General features: G+C 43.5%; 2 long non-coding RNA genes across 2 annotated transcripts; both read right to left on the bottom strand.

Annotated features, from left to right (window-relative positions):
• Positions 1–10,932: 10,932 nt before the first annotated feature.
• On the bottom strand, positions 10,933–12,278 carry LOC140223273 (uncharacterized). Its single transcript, XR_011898639.1, has 3 exons — positions 12,184–12,278; positions 11,214–11,318; positions 10,933–11,104 (listed from the first exon to the last, which is right to left on the bottom strand). It is a non-coding gene; the product is annotated as an uncharacterized lncRNA (long non-coding RNA).
• Positions 12,279–13,623: 1,345 nt separating this feature from the next.
• On the bottom strand, positions 13,624–14,364 carry LOC117865718 (uncharacterized). Its single transcript, XR_011898660.1, has 3 exons — positions 14,234–14,364; positions 14,007–14,131; positions 13,624–13,913 (listed from the first exon to the last, which is right to left on the bottom strand). It is a non-coding gene; the product is annotated as an uncharacterized lncRNA (long non-coding RNA).
• Positions 14,365–15,368: the final 1,004 nt, after the last annotated feature.

Raw genomic sequence — 15,368 nt, 5'->3', positions numbered from 1 at the left:
AAAGAACTTCAAATTTTCGAGAAGTCAATTCCAATTAAATTTCCTTGATCCATACATACGAGCCATTAGCTCTACAGTCATGAAACAAAGAAATTAATGGCATCTGTCTTCACAGAGTTAGCTAGAGCATTGCGAGAGATCAAAATCCTTAATGTGAAAATTAAATTTCCTAGATATAGTGGAACACAGCTGGTTGTCATTATTGTTGACAGACTTATTTTCCTGAAAATCGTTCTCTTCAAACACCAGAAAGAGGAAAGTACCACGCGGGTAAAGAGAAAAAAAGGCGTGTAATCAATGGCAAAAGTTTACTTCAAGATAAAGAAATAAGGCAAACCAAGAAAAGAAACCAACTGTTGTACCAAACCCCAACACATCATATAGCATTCTTTAAAAAAAACACTCAAGTTCACCACCATGTATCTAGCATCTCATATCCGTATGTTAAATAGAATGCGTGTATCTATCTTCCCATATTATCATGAACAGACCTGCAGCGGTCATTTGTCAGCAGTGGGGCAGCATGGGTTCTTTAGCAACGCCTCCATATTTTAAGGCTACATGAATCTGTTTGCACAACTGCAGATTATCTAACGCTGGGCTTACTTACCAAAAACAAAGAAATTGATCCCATTGACAAGCTGACACAATCTGTCGAGCACAACACGGGCATCGCTTGCAGCACCCTCTCACCTTGCTGCGTGGTGGCCAGCATGAACGCGGAGGCGGAATCAGCCGTGGTGAGGATGACCAGCAGCACTGCCCCTTGTGGGATTGACAGCACCTCTGCAGAGAATTATTTACTATGTTATCACATATGAAAACGAGAAAGAACCGAGAAAATGAAATCTGATAGGCAGATGTGTACCCTTGCCAACAATGCTTTCGAGGAGTTTGGCTCAATTGGATTCTGTCTAGGAATACCACCTGAACCTCCAACTTCAGAGCATGCCACCATGATTATGAAGTGACAATAAATTGTCAAAAGCAGCATAATATGGACTGTTGAGTGTTGACACCAACTAATACGCAGAATCAAGCTGCAAGTAGACATATATATGGAGTTGTAGAAACTCACCACATGAGAATAAAATCTTTTATTGCTTATTCATCTTCCTAAGGTCCTGTTTGGCATGGCTCCAACTCCGGGTGGAGCTGCTCCACTTCTGAACTCCACATGGAGCCAGCTCCGCTCCAAAACTCCAGAAAAAAAATAGGGTGTTTGGCTAGATGGTGCTCTCAGCTCAAAAAAAGATCGATTTCAGTGTGGATTGCCATTGTTGCCCCCTAATTAAGGCCCCACTTGTCATCCTCTCTATCCCATCTTCTTCTTCCCCTTTTTCCACTGCACTGCGCTGCACACGGGAGACCCTCCACGGGCGGCGGGGTGGGTGGCGGGCTGGGCGGCGACGGGCGGCGGGGTAGGCGGCGGGCTCGACGGCGGGCGGTGGGCGGCGACGGGCGGCGACGGGCGACGGGTGCGGTGGCGGGCGGCGGCGGGCGTCGACGGGAGGCGGCGGGCGGCGACGGGCGGCGGGCTGGGCGGCGACAGGCGGCGACAGGCGACGACGTGCGAGGATAGGCGGCGGGCGGCGGCGGGCGGCAACGGGCGACGACGGGCGACGACAGGCGGCGACGGGCGCCGGGCGCGGCGGCGGGCGGCGACGGGCGGCGGGTGCGGCGGCGGGCGGCGACGGGCGGCGGGTGCGGCGACGGGCGACGACGGGCGGCGGGCGGCGGGCGGCGACGGGCAGCGGGTGGCGGGCGGCAACGGGCGACGAGGGCGGCGGCGGGCGGCGACGGGCGGGGCTCTGGCGGCGAGTGGGGCTCGAGAGAATAGGAGAGAGAATAGAATGAAACGTTTTTTTGTGTAACCAGTGGCATTGGTGGGTAATTACCCACCAACTCCACGAGGAGGTTCAAAAGAGAGGTTTCTGGAGCAGCAAAAGAGGTGCTCCAAAACTCCACCTCCATTTGCACTACAGCTCCATGGAGTTGGCAACTCCATGGAGTTTTGGAGTTGGGGTGTTTGGCTGAATTTTTTGATGGAGTTGCTGGAGTTTAGGAGTGGAGCCGTGCCAAACAGGACCTAAGTTTCAGGTGTGATAGCTCCAGCTCCACCAGATGGACAGGAATATAATTAGAAAATTAGCACAGAGTGTGTGCATTCAGCAGCTACCATTGATAACATACTGGAGCCGCATCATCAGTTAGTGTGTGCCTCCAGCAGATACATAGAATTAACAAATTAATAAGGAACCCAAAAGCTACCAAGTGGAAGTCATGAGTGCAGGAGACAAAATTGCAACAGCATTGTGGTACTCAAATAATTCATATTGAGAAAAGATATTATAAAAGTTCCAGTTCCCTGTGAAACAACAAAATAGTCAAAAGCTCAAAACTGTAGTCGTTAAATCTTCATTAAAAAATGCATAGTTTACAAGAACAAACAAGAGATAGGATACTTCCACATGTGGGGGTGACAAAGCCAAATGGACAACCTCGATTAAAATGGGAATGCGGTAGTTCACAGTAGAAAACTGAAAACTATCTATGCACCCAGAAGCAGAGGACATAAAAACATAAGCATGTAGCTCCCCTGATTAATCTGATTAATTGACAATTTACTATTTAGATATCACAAAGGTGATGAAAAGGCAGTGAGAATAAATGAATACACTACAGCTAATCCAACAACGTTACCTACCACAATATGAGGAGATTCTGGCTGAACTCTATCAACAATGTTTTCCAGTTAATATATACATTGCGATTGCATACCATGTTGCTTCCAAAAAAAGCAAGATATATAAGTCAAGTAATACACTGAGAATTAGTAGAATCAATTAAGACATCAACTGCCATACTACCAAAAGAAAATTAGGCAGGCTGGAGATACCATTTCGTGGAGGCACTCATATGTATTGAATCGAAGTTACAACATTCTGGGGGAAGTTCTCTTAAAACCATTTCTTCCCTCTGAAACATGATAATATGGTGCCTCATATTTCTTGCTCCTCAAAGATGATAACATTGTTATAGTGCAGCAAATTGAATATGATGTGATTAAGAATGGAAACAAAATATATAAAATTAAACGTTCTGCTGCCAATTAAATAATATAGAGGGGATAATACTGAGATTGCACCCACTGGTGGAGCTCCAAATAAGAAGGGGGATATTAGTGCTAATTTTTTATGCAAATAACAAAAGTGAAGTAAAACACAATAATGTATCGATGTGAGAAACCTATTCAACAAACCTCCATTGTGAGTTGGTGACTCTATGGCTCACCATTCTTTCCTTCTACGGCAATAGAGAAAGGCAATCAGCAAGATCAATAGCAAGGCAGTCCAGCTACAAGGAGCACCGACATTGCCATGTCATAGATGTCAAAAAATCAAACAAACAGACTGAAGCAAGCCATTTAGGCACAGAATGAAGTTTGTTTACTTAATTGGCATAGTGTTATCTAAGTGCCCCAGAGAATACTCATACTGTTCAGTTCGGTCAATTAAATTAGCATTAACAAACGTTCTAAAAATATTATGGATAGAAGAGGAAACAAAAGAAATATCCGGAGAATATCCTCACTGGGTGGCTGCACACCCTTAACTGATAGCAATCTAAACCACAAGTCACAAAATATTCTAAGTCAAGTAAATTTCTAATGCAAGAATTTTGAGTCTGCATACGCTGAACTTTACATCTTTACCAATATTATGAATTTGAGGCCCAAGATTTATTTTAAAGAGAAAAGCCTAAACCTTGAAGCTTTTAAACCTGAAATCCTCACATCTGAAGATTTTTCATCACTACTATGTGGAAGACTTCATCATAATTCAATCATCCAAAAAATACAGATTATCAAATTATGACTGCCACACTTGACAATTGTTGTTCTTATACGCAATAATGTATACCTTGAGTCTGAGAAGCAGGGGATTCTAGGTTCAGACAACCCAACCTTATTCATATATGTGCCAGTATCCAATCTGATATATTGCAGAGAAATAAGGTTAACTTCAGTCTCCTGATGCTCTTTAAATCTCCATGCCGATCAAAGTAATCCTTGGAATTAGTTCCTGAGCAAGCAATCTGGAAAGACAGCAAAATGAGTTTCAGAACAGAAAAGTTGTACATGCAACTAATTATTTGTCAGCTCATCGGTACTTCAGTTTGTGCTTGATTGCTTGACATACATTTGGCAACAAGAATAATATAGTTCGATCTTGCCTGTCTATTGGAGGACAAACATGATAAGAAAAGGTCAGTACAAACAGAATAGCTTACAAGTTCAGCCTGTATATTGGAGGAGAGGGTCACCTGTGCTATTGGCGGTTAAGGAAGAAGGAGGTGACGAATCAGCTGGACGGAGGGGTGCTGCCATCAACTTGCCCCACATGTTCTCCATCCTCGACGCGCCCACGGAGGCCACCCTTGTGCGGATGCCGTCATGCCATAGGTTGGGGCATGCAGAAGCAGAGGCGGCGGCGATGACCTGATGGTGCCATGTGATGCCTGATGGTGCGATGTGAGGATTCGGCTGCCATGTGAAACCCGTACCTAGATCTTCACCATACTCAGGTCGACTTGACCCAGACCTTGAGGGCGCGTGCTTGCGGCGATGGAGGCCTCCGTGTTGTTGCCTCTCCCATCTTTCCTATGGATGTCGACGGCTTGGCACGGGTGGCTCGGCCGAAGGCGCTGGTGGCTGGGGTCAGGAGCGGCGGCTCGGGCCAGACGGCGGAGGACGGCATGCGGTGTCGGGCGCGTTGGCCTTTGGGCATGGCATGACGCATGAGGGAACGGGCCGTCGCCGCACCCTGATCCGATCGGCGCAGTGGAAGGCGGCAGGGGCATTGGGAAGGGAGGGAGGGCCCATGTGGTGCTGGCACCAGGTGATGTGGCCGTGCTATGTAAAACTCGGTCTATAGGTTCGGGGACCGAGCGGTCCACAGTGTAGATGGCCAAACAGGCGGCCGGTCTGGCCTGGCACGGGCACGATTTGACCCAACACGATTAGGCTCGCACAGTGATCGTGCCGGGCCATGCTACCCACGTGCCGAGGGAGGGGCCCAGACACGGCTCACGGCCTTCTTAAGGCCCGACGGGTCTTAATGCTCTCGTCGTGCTCGTGCCAATCCGCGGCACGGCATAAAAAAGACTCTCCCCATAATCAGTTTCAACCCACCAATTCAAATGTTACAGTTTCAAAATCAATTTTTTTAATACAATCAAAGGTTCACAGCTTCAAAATGACACAAATAAGATAAAAAGTTCAAAAGGATAAAAAGTTCACAAGTAAGATCACAGCTTCAAAAGGATCACAAGCTCACATGTAAGTTCACAAGTTTTCAATCAACTTCACAATAACACATATGTTATTTCAGCTATTTGTGTTGCAGCCTCGTTAAAAATCTTTGTAGGTAAAAACTCACACCTCGTGAGAAAATCCTACAAAGGAAAAAAGAGTACAACCGGCTCATCTCATCAAAGTTCAATGTTCATTACATCACAAGGTTCACTCATTCACAACACTAACACTAGAAGTCTAGACTCTAGAACACCAACACATCAGGATCAGGCTTCTGGCTAGCTACAAGTTGTAATCCTTCAAGCAATAGACGTGTAGCACTCTAGCTTGTGCAACCATAAAATGATCAAAGGGTATTCATAAAATGATCGAAGCAGTAATTCAAATGATAGGAAATGACAGGAAAGGAAAGAAAACTTACTCATCAAGGTTCAAGTTCTCAAATGACTCTTCAAGTTCAGGATCGTCAACGGTATGCTGCAGTCTTGAATCTCCTTGCTCTCAATCCTTGATCAAAGCTAGGATCCCCACCATCTCAGGGGTAAGACGACGTCACCGCTCCTCAATGATCCTGCCAGTGGTACTAAATGCAGATTCTAAAGATATAGTAAAGATAGGCACAGTCATAAGATCCCTAGCTAAGATAGATAGAACAGGATATGATAACTTATGCTCATGCCACCAGTGTAATATGTTGAAGTCATCATCATACTGGTTGATAGTATCACTGTCTAAGTAGGCAGATAATTCAGAAGCAGCAGCAAGAGAGGCACCTGTTTGAGCAGCTTGCAACAAAGCACTAGCAGATTGTCTCCTAGACAGGAAGGAGGAAACAGAAGTAGAACCCAGGCCAGCACCAAGACTAGCAGCACAATAACTAGATGAAGCACCCTGAGAACCAAAAATCTTACCCCAAGAAGTCTTCTTCTTACCTGCAGACCCTGGCTGGGTGGCCCTCTGCATCCTCACAGAACCATACTTAGCTTCATACTAGAAAAATATTGTAGACAATTCAGCTCTTACATCAGTTAAGTAACTAGAATAATCCTTACCATTTAGCTGAGAATAGCTGAAGAACATTGCTAAAACCAGCAATCTTAGCTCTAGGATCCAATATAAAAGCAAAGGAATAAAGCATAGGTATATCAGACCAATAATCTAAGAACTTAGACTTTATGGGTGCAACAACATGTTTCAGATCAGCATAGAAAGTAAGATGTCCAGCTATCTCAAGCACATGATGCAAGACTAATGGAGTGGTAGGATAATAAGCACCAGACAGAACAACAGTAGAATCATAGAATTGTTTAAGAAATATCATAATCTTTTCAGCAACATACCAGTGTAATTCTGTCAGGATTGTCTGGCCTTGAACCAAACCATATTGAGTGGTTATGAACTGATGAAATGTGGTCTTATGGGGCAATAGATGCTTGAGAATGAGATAAGTTAAATTCCATCTAACATCCATGTCCAAAGCAAACTTACGAGGGCGGACACCAATAGCAATGCAATAGGACTTGTATGCAGCAATACGTTGGTTAGAACAATTTAGGAATGAAATTGCAGTTCTAAATGAACTAAGCATAGGCTTGAAAACATCAAGACCAGCCTTAACAATAAGATTAATAATGTGACAAGCACAATGCTGATAAAAAAATAGTTTACCCATGTAACCGGACAGTGAAGAATGGAGCTTACCAATAGCGGCAGTGTTTGCCGATGCATTATCCAATGTTATAGAAAATATCTTATCATTTAAACCATAATCAGTAACCACAAATGTAATACACTCAGCAATATTATTAGCATTATGAGAAACATCAATTAAATAAAGGCCTAAGATCCTATTCTCTAGTTTCCAATCAGCATTCACATAATGAGCAACCACACTAAGGTAATCTTCCTTAGCATTACCAGACCATATATCAGATGTAAGAGCAACAGCGAAAACAGATTGCAAAGAAGCCACAAGTTTAGTACGACGCTCATCAAAATACTTAACAAAATCCCTGGTGGTGGTTTGCCCAGACACAGAACTGAATCTAGGATTATGAGCAACCTGAATATACTGCTCAAATGCATCAGACTCACCAAAGCATAAAGGAAGGTCTAGTCCAGCAATCAACCTACACAACTGGATATGAGCAACATCAGGATCGTACTCCCATAGATGGAGAGAGCTATCAGGATTGTACTTGAGTTGGGACTGAGCCATACGTGTAGCTCCTTGCAAGACTGGGCACCTTGGAAGGTGCCTATGCAAGTGTCCAATACCACTAGAGGAAATACCAGAATAGAATTTCTTGCAATGGATGCACCTAGCACCAGTTCTTACCCTTTTGCCACTCTGTACCTCGTATAGTGGCTCAAAGTCGTCCCATACCTTAGAGGTGCAAGAACGACTCCTCTTGCTACCCGTACACTTCGTCCCCATACCAGCACCAGAGTCAGCAGCAGGCGGTGGAGGATCTCCACCACTTGGCTGATCATCGGCATCGGCATCGGGGATGACACCAGCCAATCCGCCTCCAAGTTAGAATCATCATCTCCGGTCTCCCCCATCATCCGCAACTCATCGTTGTAGCAGGTTGGATAGTCGTCATCCATCCTCAAGTGTTAATCAGAACTACTAGTAGTAGTTTACAGAAATAAAAACAGTAGACCTCAAGTATTAATCACAAGATAATAAGACTATAATCACAAGACCAGAAGTATTAATCAGAAGTAGTAGTAGTAGTAGTAGTTTACAGAAATAAAAATAGAAGACCTCAAGTACTAATCACAAGATAATAAGAACAGAAGTATTAATCAGAAGTAGTCACAAGATCACCAAACTATAATCACAAGACCTCAAGTATTAATCAGAGGTAGTAGTAGTAGCAGTAGAAATAAAAATAGAAGACCTCTAGTACTAATCACAAGATAACAAGAACAGAAGTATTAATCAAAAGTAGTAGTAGTAGAAATAAAAACAAAAGACCTCTAGTACTAATCACAAGATAACAAGAATAGAAGTATTAATCAGAAGCAGTAGTAGTAGTTTACAGAAATAAAAATAGTAGACCTCAAGTATTAATCACAAGATAACAAGACTATAATCACAAGACCAGAAGTATTAATCAGAAGTAGTAGTAGTAGTTTACAGAAATAAAAATAGAAGTCCTCAAGTATTAGCCACAAGATAATAAGAACATAAGTATTAATCAGAAGTACTAGTAGTAGTATTAATCAGAGCACAAGACATAGATCAAAAGACATAGTTTGTAGATAGAGTTTACAGATCACAAGATTACAGGACTATAGGAGCTCACCTCGCCCTTGAGCACACCCGGACCACACCCTCGAGCCCTCCGCCGTTGACGTTGTCACCTCGGCGGCTCTGTTCCTCAACGGCGTGCGGCCCCCAATGGAGACCTGCAAGAGGAGCGAGAGGAGGATCAGAACTCAGAAGAAGGGGAACGAGAGGAGGACCAGAAGAAGAGGAACGAGACTATGAGATTACCTGCGCAGACGGAGCCCAAAGTCGGAGAAGACGAATGCCAACGATGGGGAACCAGGGAGGGAGGTGGATCTGCTAAGGGAGGAGCGGTTTCGATGAAGGAACCAGGGAGGGAGGTGGGTCTGCGAGGGGTCTGGCCGTCAGGGGGGAGGAGCGGTTACGAGGAGCCGAGGAGGAAGGCGGAGGGGCTACCAGCGAGCCGGCGGCGGGCAAGGACGATGGCGGATCTGTGAGGGGAGGAGGCGGAGGTGTCGAGACAGGAGGCGGAGGGGCGAGGGATGGAGGGAGCGCCGAAGCGGGGGTCGGAGGAGCGGCGGAGGCGGCTCGAAGGGGGTAGGGTTTCGGCAGGAGGAGCGGCCCATCGCAGCTTTTATACGGCCAGAAGCTGGGTCGAAACAGGCCTAAACAGGCCGAGCCACCCGTTGGTGGCCCACGGGCCAAATGGGCTAGGCCGTGCTGGGCCAGCCCACGGGCTAAGGCAGCGGCCAAGGCTCGGCCTGTGGTGTAGGCCGGGTCGGCACGGGCATGACGACCGTGCCGGGCCGTGCCTGGGCTAGGCCAAAAAACTGTGCTGTGGGTCGGCCCGCAGGCCGTGGGGCATATGGCCAACTGTAGTCCACAGAATATCGGGTCCACGCAAAGGGGTACCCTTATTAGTTACGCAAGCCATTGATGTGGAGATCTACGGCTGCGGCGTCATCTTCTTCCTCTGGCTAACAACAACGGCGAGCAGGCACGGTGGTGCCATGCACGTAAGACACGCCATGGCTAGGACCTCGTCGGAGATAGGCTAGGATGAGTTATGGTTCATGGAATTCAACAGAAATAGGCAAAATGGAACCATAACGAGATGGGGATCTCACTTATGGGGTTTGTAGAGGTAGCAGAGGTGCAGTTTGAGTATAGGATGGAGAGGATGATGAGCAGTTGCTTGGGCTTCATTGTAGGTGATGGCGATGCAAAGACACAAGGAGGCAGAGGAAAGGGAGCGCAATTCAGGGGGCGCTTGATTTGGTGGTGCGGCGTGGGGTAGGCGGGATACGCTAATTCTGTGGAGAAATTGCGGGGATAGGTGTGAGGAGAAGGGACGGGCTGATCGAAGGGCCGATGATCGGTGGCTCGTGGCGAGGGACATTCGTGGGCGCGGGTGGGGTCATCTCCTTCGATCGTAGAGCGTTGAAGCTCCCCCGCCGCGACTCACGTTGACGGATGGCTCGAATGCCCTGGAGCGCGGGACGATGGAGTGGAGGAACCGTCTCCTTCAATCGTAGAGCACTGAAGCTCCCCCGCCGCGACTCACGTTGACGGACGGCTCGAATGCCCTCGAATGCCATGGAGCGCGGGACGATGGAGCGGAGGAACTGCGACGTACGACGTTTCGTCGCCTCTTTGCGTTTTTTTAGTAGAGATATAGACTACTTGGCGTTCACCAGAACCTTATCTAATGAACACTTTCAAAAAATTTTAAAAAAATCACAACTTTTAAAGATTATTGAAAATTTGCATCTACGATTCTAGGTTTAAAATAGTGTCAAAATAAATATAGCAAATTGTTGCTGCAACTTTTTTCAAAAAATAAAATAAAATAAAGAATCTACTACATAATTAGTTGATCTGCTATATAATTTGAATTCTTGATCTTCTACATAATATATTGGCAAAAGTTTCAAAATAATTGATACTCCAGTTTCAAATACATGAAGTTATCCTAACACCATATATTTAAGGTAATAGGAGGGAGCACGTTCCATTGGCAAATTCATATGCAACTCATATGTCCATACTGGTAATGTCTGAATTTTAATCGGAACTAAGTTGTGTCAACCAACAGCTCAGAATGCTGGCAACAAGAAATAAGAGGATACATGTACTTGTCCTAGAATGAAATCCATACATAATTCTGGCATCCAAGAGTTTATATGCGCTCAAATAAATAGTTCAAGCGCTGATGCTTGCAACAAGCATTTATATGCGCTCAAAAGGCTAAAAACAACACTAAATAGCTAGGTGCTAGCCGGTGAGGATTCCCGTGAGGAGGATTCCAAGGCATACCATTCTTCGCGGCTAAGTTTCCCGCGTGCATAGGTCTTCACAATTATTGGCTTTGGAAAAGGCCAGCTGGAATTAAACAAAGAGACTAGTCATTGCCTATTATTTTTCACTAATTTCACACATGGCGTGTTTAATTAAATATGAAAATAATATTACTTGTTTAAACCACCGGATGTGGATGTGATCTGCATACTGGCAATCGTTCTTACATGTTTACAGCCCCTCAAACCAAACTGGATTTGATATACAAACAAGAGAAGCAGCGGTGATTAGAACATTCAACAACTTGACCAGCAACATCTTATAACGATTCTTTTCGTGTTACTATTCAATCGACCAAACCTGAATGCACATTTCAGTCCTGTTGTACTCTGCCAGAGCAAAGCTCAGGTGGTATCTCATGTCCATGAGATACGCGGTACTCATATCCAGCAGTATGCCACCAAGCTGGTACCAAAAATATCATCAAAGATTCATTATAAAATATTATGGGGTGAATTCAATTGCCTCTAGAAGCCTTGTATGAAAAATAGCATGCTAGAACGTGTTTTGGTTGCCTCCTTGCAGGACAGCTTAAACAGTCAAATGCATATGCATTTGCTTCCACTGATTCTCAGGGCAAGCATGAGCGGATGCAGCACCTAGGGAGAAGCTAATGGCTGACCAACCTCTTGCTTGGATACAGAAATTATTCAAATGCACCATCAAATTATACAGAAATGCAGTTTCCCATGGGTATGAATACAAACATATGGACAATGCCTCTTGGAAACCCAGCAGTACATGTAATCCATCCTTTCCCATAGTTTAAATTTGATACATGAGTAATGCAAATTGTAGATCTGATATTTACAACTTGGTAGTAATGTGAAATTTCAATAAAGTTGACTTGTGTGCCTCAAAATCCATCTAAAGTTTCTTGACGCTAATCCTTCCACCCAATAGTTCAAGTTTCACACAAACTTGTATCCTCATTCTTATTAGAGTTCTAAAAGAAATATCTAAATGCAGTAAAAAATAAAAACATTTTACTTCTGCTAATTGTTTAAGTGGTTTTTAAGTTCTGAGGAACATGTGATTGTATGTAGTACTCATGTTTGGCCATATCTGTATATTCAATATTGTACTAGAGCATGCGCCCTTGCTGACTGTTGTGATCATCCCCTATGCCATAATAGAATGTAAATCTGATCCAAAGAAACATCTCACAGCTGGCCCATAAAAGCCAAGCAACGAAACACATCCTGCTTGCATTCATTGGGCCTTCAAGCTCAGGTTGGGTGCATCATACAAGGGCATATCCAGAACATACCTCTGCCGCGTTAGAGATATAAACACCATCGATTTGATTGATGATATCCCCTTCATTCAAACCAGATTCTTTGGCAGGAGAATCTTCTTCAATCTACAATTCCAATATGCCCATCAAATCGAAAACCCAAAATAAGGAAATCAGAACGTATAGCACTGTGACCAGGCAAGACCACAAGACAAAGGTTTCCTTTAGTAGAACCAACATTTATGTCCCTAAATTTCATGTGCTCTGTATCGATTCACTAGGAAGGGGCAAACAAGAAGACAGAAAAGCAAACCTTCTCAATAACAACACCAGTGGCCCCATGGAAGTTCGTTTGCATCTTTTCATGTGCAATAGATCCTTCTGCATGAAGAGTTCTAACTCGCAGCCCAAGCCATGGTCTTATAACAGTACTGCATCACCGTTGCAAAGGAAACAAAAAAGACAAAAAATCTGTGATTCTGACAAACCATGTATTATTTTCTGCATCAGAAAGTTGAACCAGCACCTTTCCTATTGCATGAAATGGCATGCGAGAGTTCTCAAGCAAATAAAGTAAACAAATAGGTAAGTCCATATACACGATGAAGAGTTCTCACTTTAAGATTAATACAGGTATAATTGGTAGGTATCCGCTTAATAAGCAAACTAAAACCCTAAACCCCTGACAAAGATAGGGAGAAGGATTGCCCCACCATAGCTCATAACAATCGCACTAAGCAAAGAAAGGCACAAGTGCTGTCCTCATATAGTCATGAAGCTTTATGGCATTTACATTGTGTACTCCTATACCAAGCACCTACTACATTTAGCACCACAAGTCCACAACATCACCAATCATAATTACTTTCAACCATAGACTAATAATAATAGCCAAACTTATAAAGAATTTCACCATGAATGAACGTGTCCATGCTGGCCAATTAGCCAAAGTTCCCAATCTAGGGATTCCTGGTGATCCAGGGCCCAACTAAAAAATAGATGAGTGACGAACCAGTAAGTCCCAAGGGACATGTAGAGATGGAATCCACCGAACCTATTTAGTGTTCCATTAAGTAAAGCCAGAACAATCAAATGCATACCGGAATAATTTGAACTGCTTCAAACACTTCAACACAATGAAACTTGGAACAAAAGGAGTTTCCTTAGCGTCATAATAGTTCATCCCAATGAAATTTCCATCAAAGTCCATCAGCGGACCCCCAACTTCTACCTGCCAAAATATAATGGTAGTCACTCTATTATTCAAAAAGGACATAGAAGGATTAGCTTATAAAGTCCTTTTGCCAATCCTGTATGTATGGGCTAAAATAACAGCCTTCAGCTATAAAAGGGCAAAAGACTAATGTACCAAAATTAATAAGCATAGGAATTATTGGATGAAATTCAAATGGGGACTGCAACAATAAACACCATGATATCAACACAAATACATTCTATAATATGCTCACCTTTGAAATCCTGCACGTTGATACTAAAAGTTCATCACAGTCAAACTTGCTACTTTTTGGAATAATCTTTCCTGTAGTAACCAGTAAGGCATGGTTCTCTTTGTCACGACCCAATGCAACTACATCTCTTGAACAGATCTTGTCAAAGTTGATGGCCTCTATATTTGAACTAAATCTTTTTCCTGGCAGATGGAAAGGAGACTGAACCCGAATCACACAGATGTTGTGATAAAAATCATGATAGGCCAGGTGGCCTTCCAAAGTTTTATGATCTTGCAGCAAATATACAGATATCTACAACAAATAACAAAGAGTAAAAAAATTGTTAGTGTTTATGGGGAAGGCTGACCAAAACTTCACCAATTATAATAAAAAGATGGACCCAACCTTCAGGTTGTTTGCTACTTGAACAGCATCTGGACATCTAACCAAATTTGCAACTGTCACAATCATGGTACTCTCTTCAAAAAACTCAACAATGGTACCAGAGCAAGAAAAAAGGTATGTGTCTCCTACAATAAATAAACAAAAGTGAATCATTGAAGTGTTTTGAAATAAACAAGTCAAGACAAGAATAAGCAACACATGAAATTGACAATCGGTGAAAAGATCACCTGTAGAAGATTGAAGCCCAACCACAGAAGCACCAGCCTGCAAAGCCAACCTCTCAACTTCCCAATTAGCACCCTTCAGCGTAATATTGAAAAGCCCAGGATCCGAGGCTTCAAAATATGGGCGCCATTCTGGTAATTAATTTTAAATAGAAAGTAACAGTGAATATTATAACATTTTTTAATGTTTACTTAACAAGGTTCTCATTAAAAAATAGTGAGTATTCCAAGCCACTGTGAGCTATGTAAAGAATAATGGTAAATAATGATGAACATGTTGTAAATGAGATCATTTGGTTTTTCACTGATCAGTACTTGGTAATATTGTTGCATAAGTTTTAAATGAGACAACTTGCATGCATAACTGGCTCTTTTGCTCTCTCATCTTTCATTATTCTCATGCTTGCTTTTGACTGGTCTATTTGAGATACCTTCAAGTAGAGTGAAAATCATGATACTATGATTTTTTTTAAAGTTGTTTATCACATGGTGTATGACAGGATGCCCCCAAGTATTTTTAATAAATCATTGCTTCTACTACTCAGATTAAGAAACTCTCCATAGACCTTCCCAATACCCGCTCATAAAATTCTTAGACTAGAATACAACTCACCTCTCATGCCCACTTTTGCCCCTGTACCACCAATTGTTACCTCAACTGCATGGAGTAAAAGATAGAGCATAGTCAGTGACAGTATTCAATATAACAATGACGGGAGAGGGGGAAAAAGGGTCGGGGGAGGGGGGGGAGGGTCAAACGCTTACTTCTATCTTCCAAATCCTTATCACTTTTTTCAGGAAGTTCTTCATCAAACCACCAGAGTTTGCTGCGGGTAAATTCCTCATAGTCCCTTATCTCTTGCTGACGCAAAGTTTCAGCTTCCTTGCGCTTATTTCTTCTCTGATTCTGCTGCTCCCGCCTCAATCTCGCTAATTCTGATCTCCTTTCAATTGTAACTGAATCATCCTTCCGAGGGCGAAGGTTATAAGCCCTTTGCTCCACATGTGTACTTAGTGCCCCAGTTCTAGAACTCTGGCCCTAAGTGTTTGAGAGAAAGGATAATATGTCACCATATGGAAACAGCGTGCATTCAGATAATGATATAGACCAATGATATATGCTAATATTCGGCTTTTG

Source organism: Setaria viridis, chromosome 7, assembly GCF_005286985.2.
Source record: "Setaria viridis chromosome 7, Setaria_viridis_v4.0, whole genome shotgun sequence".
In the NCBI taxonomy this organism is placed as follows: Eukaryota; Viridiplantae; Streptophyta; class Magnoliopsida; order Poales; family Poaceae; genus Setaria; species Setaria viridis.
Note: the sequence above shows the minus strand (reverse complement) of the source record. Positions and strands in the feature narration are given on the sequence as shown.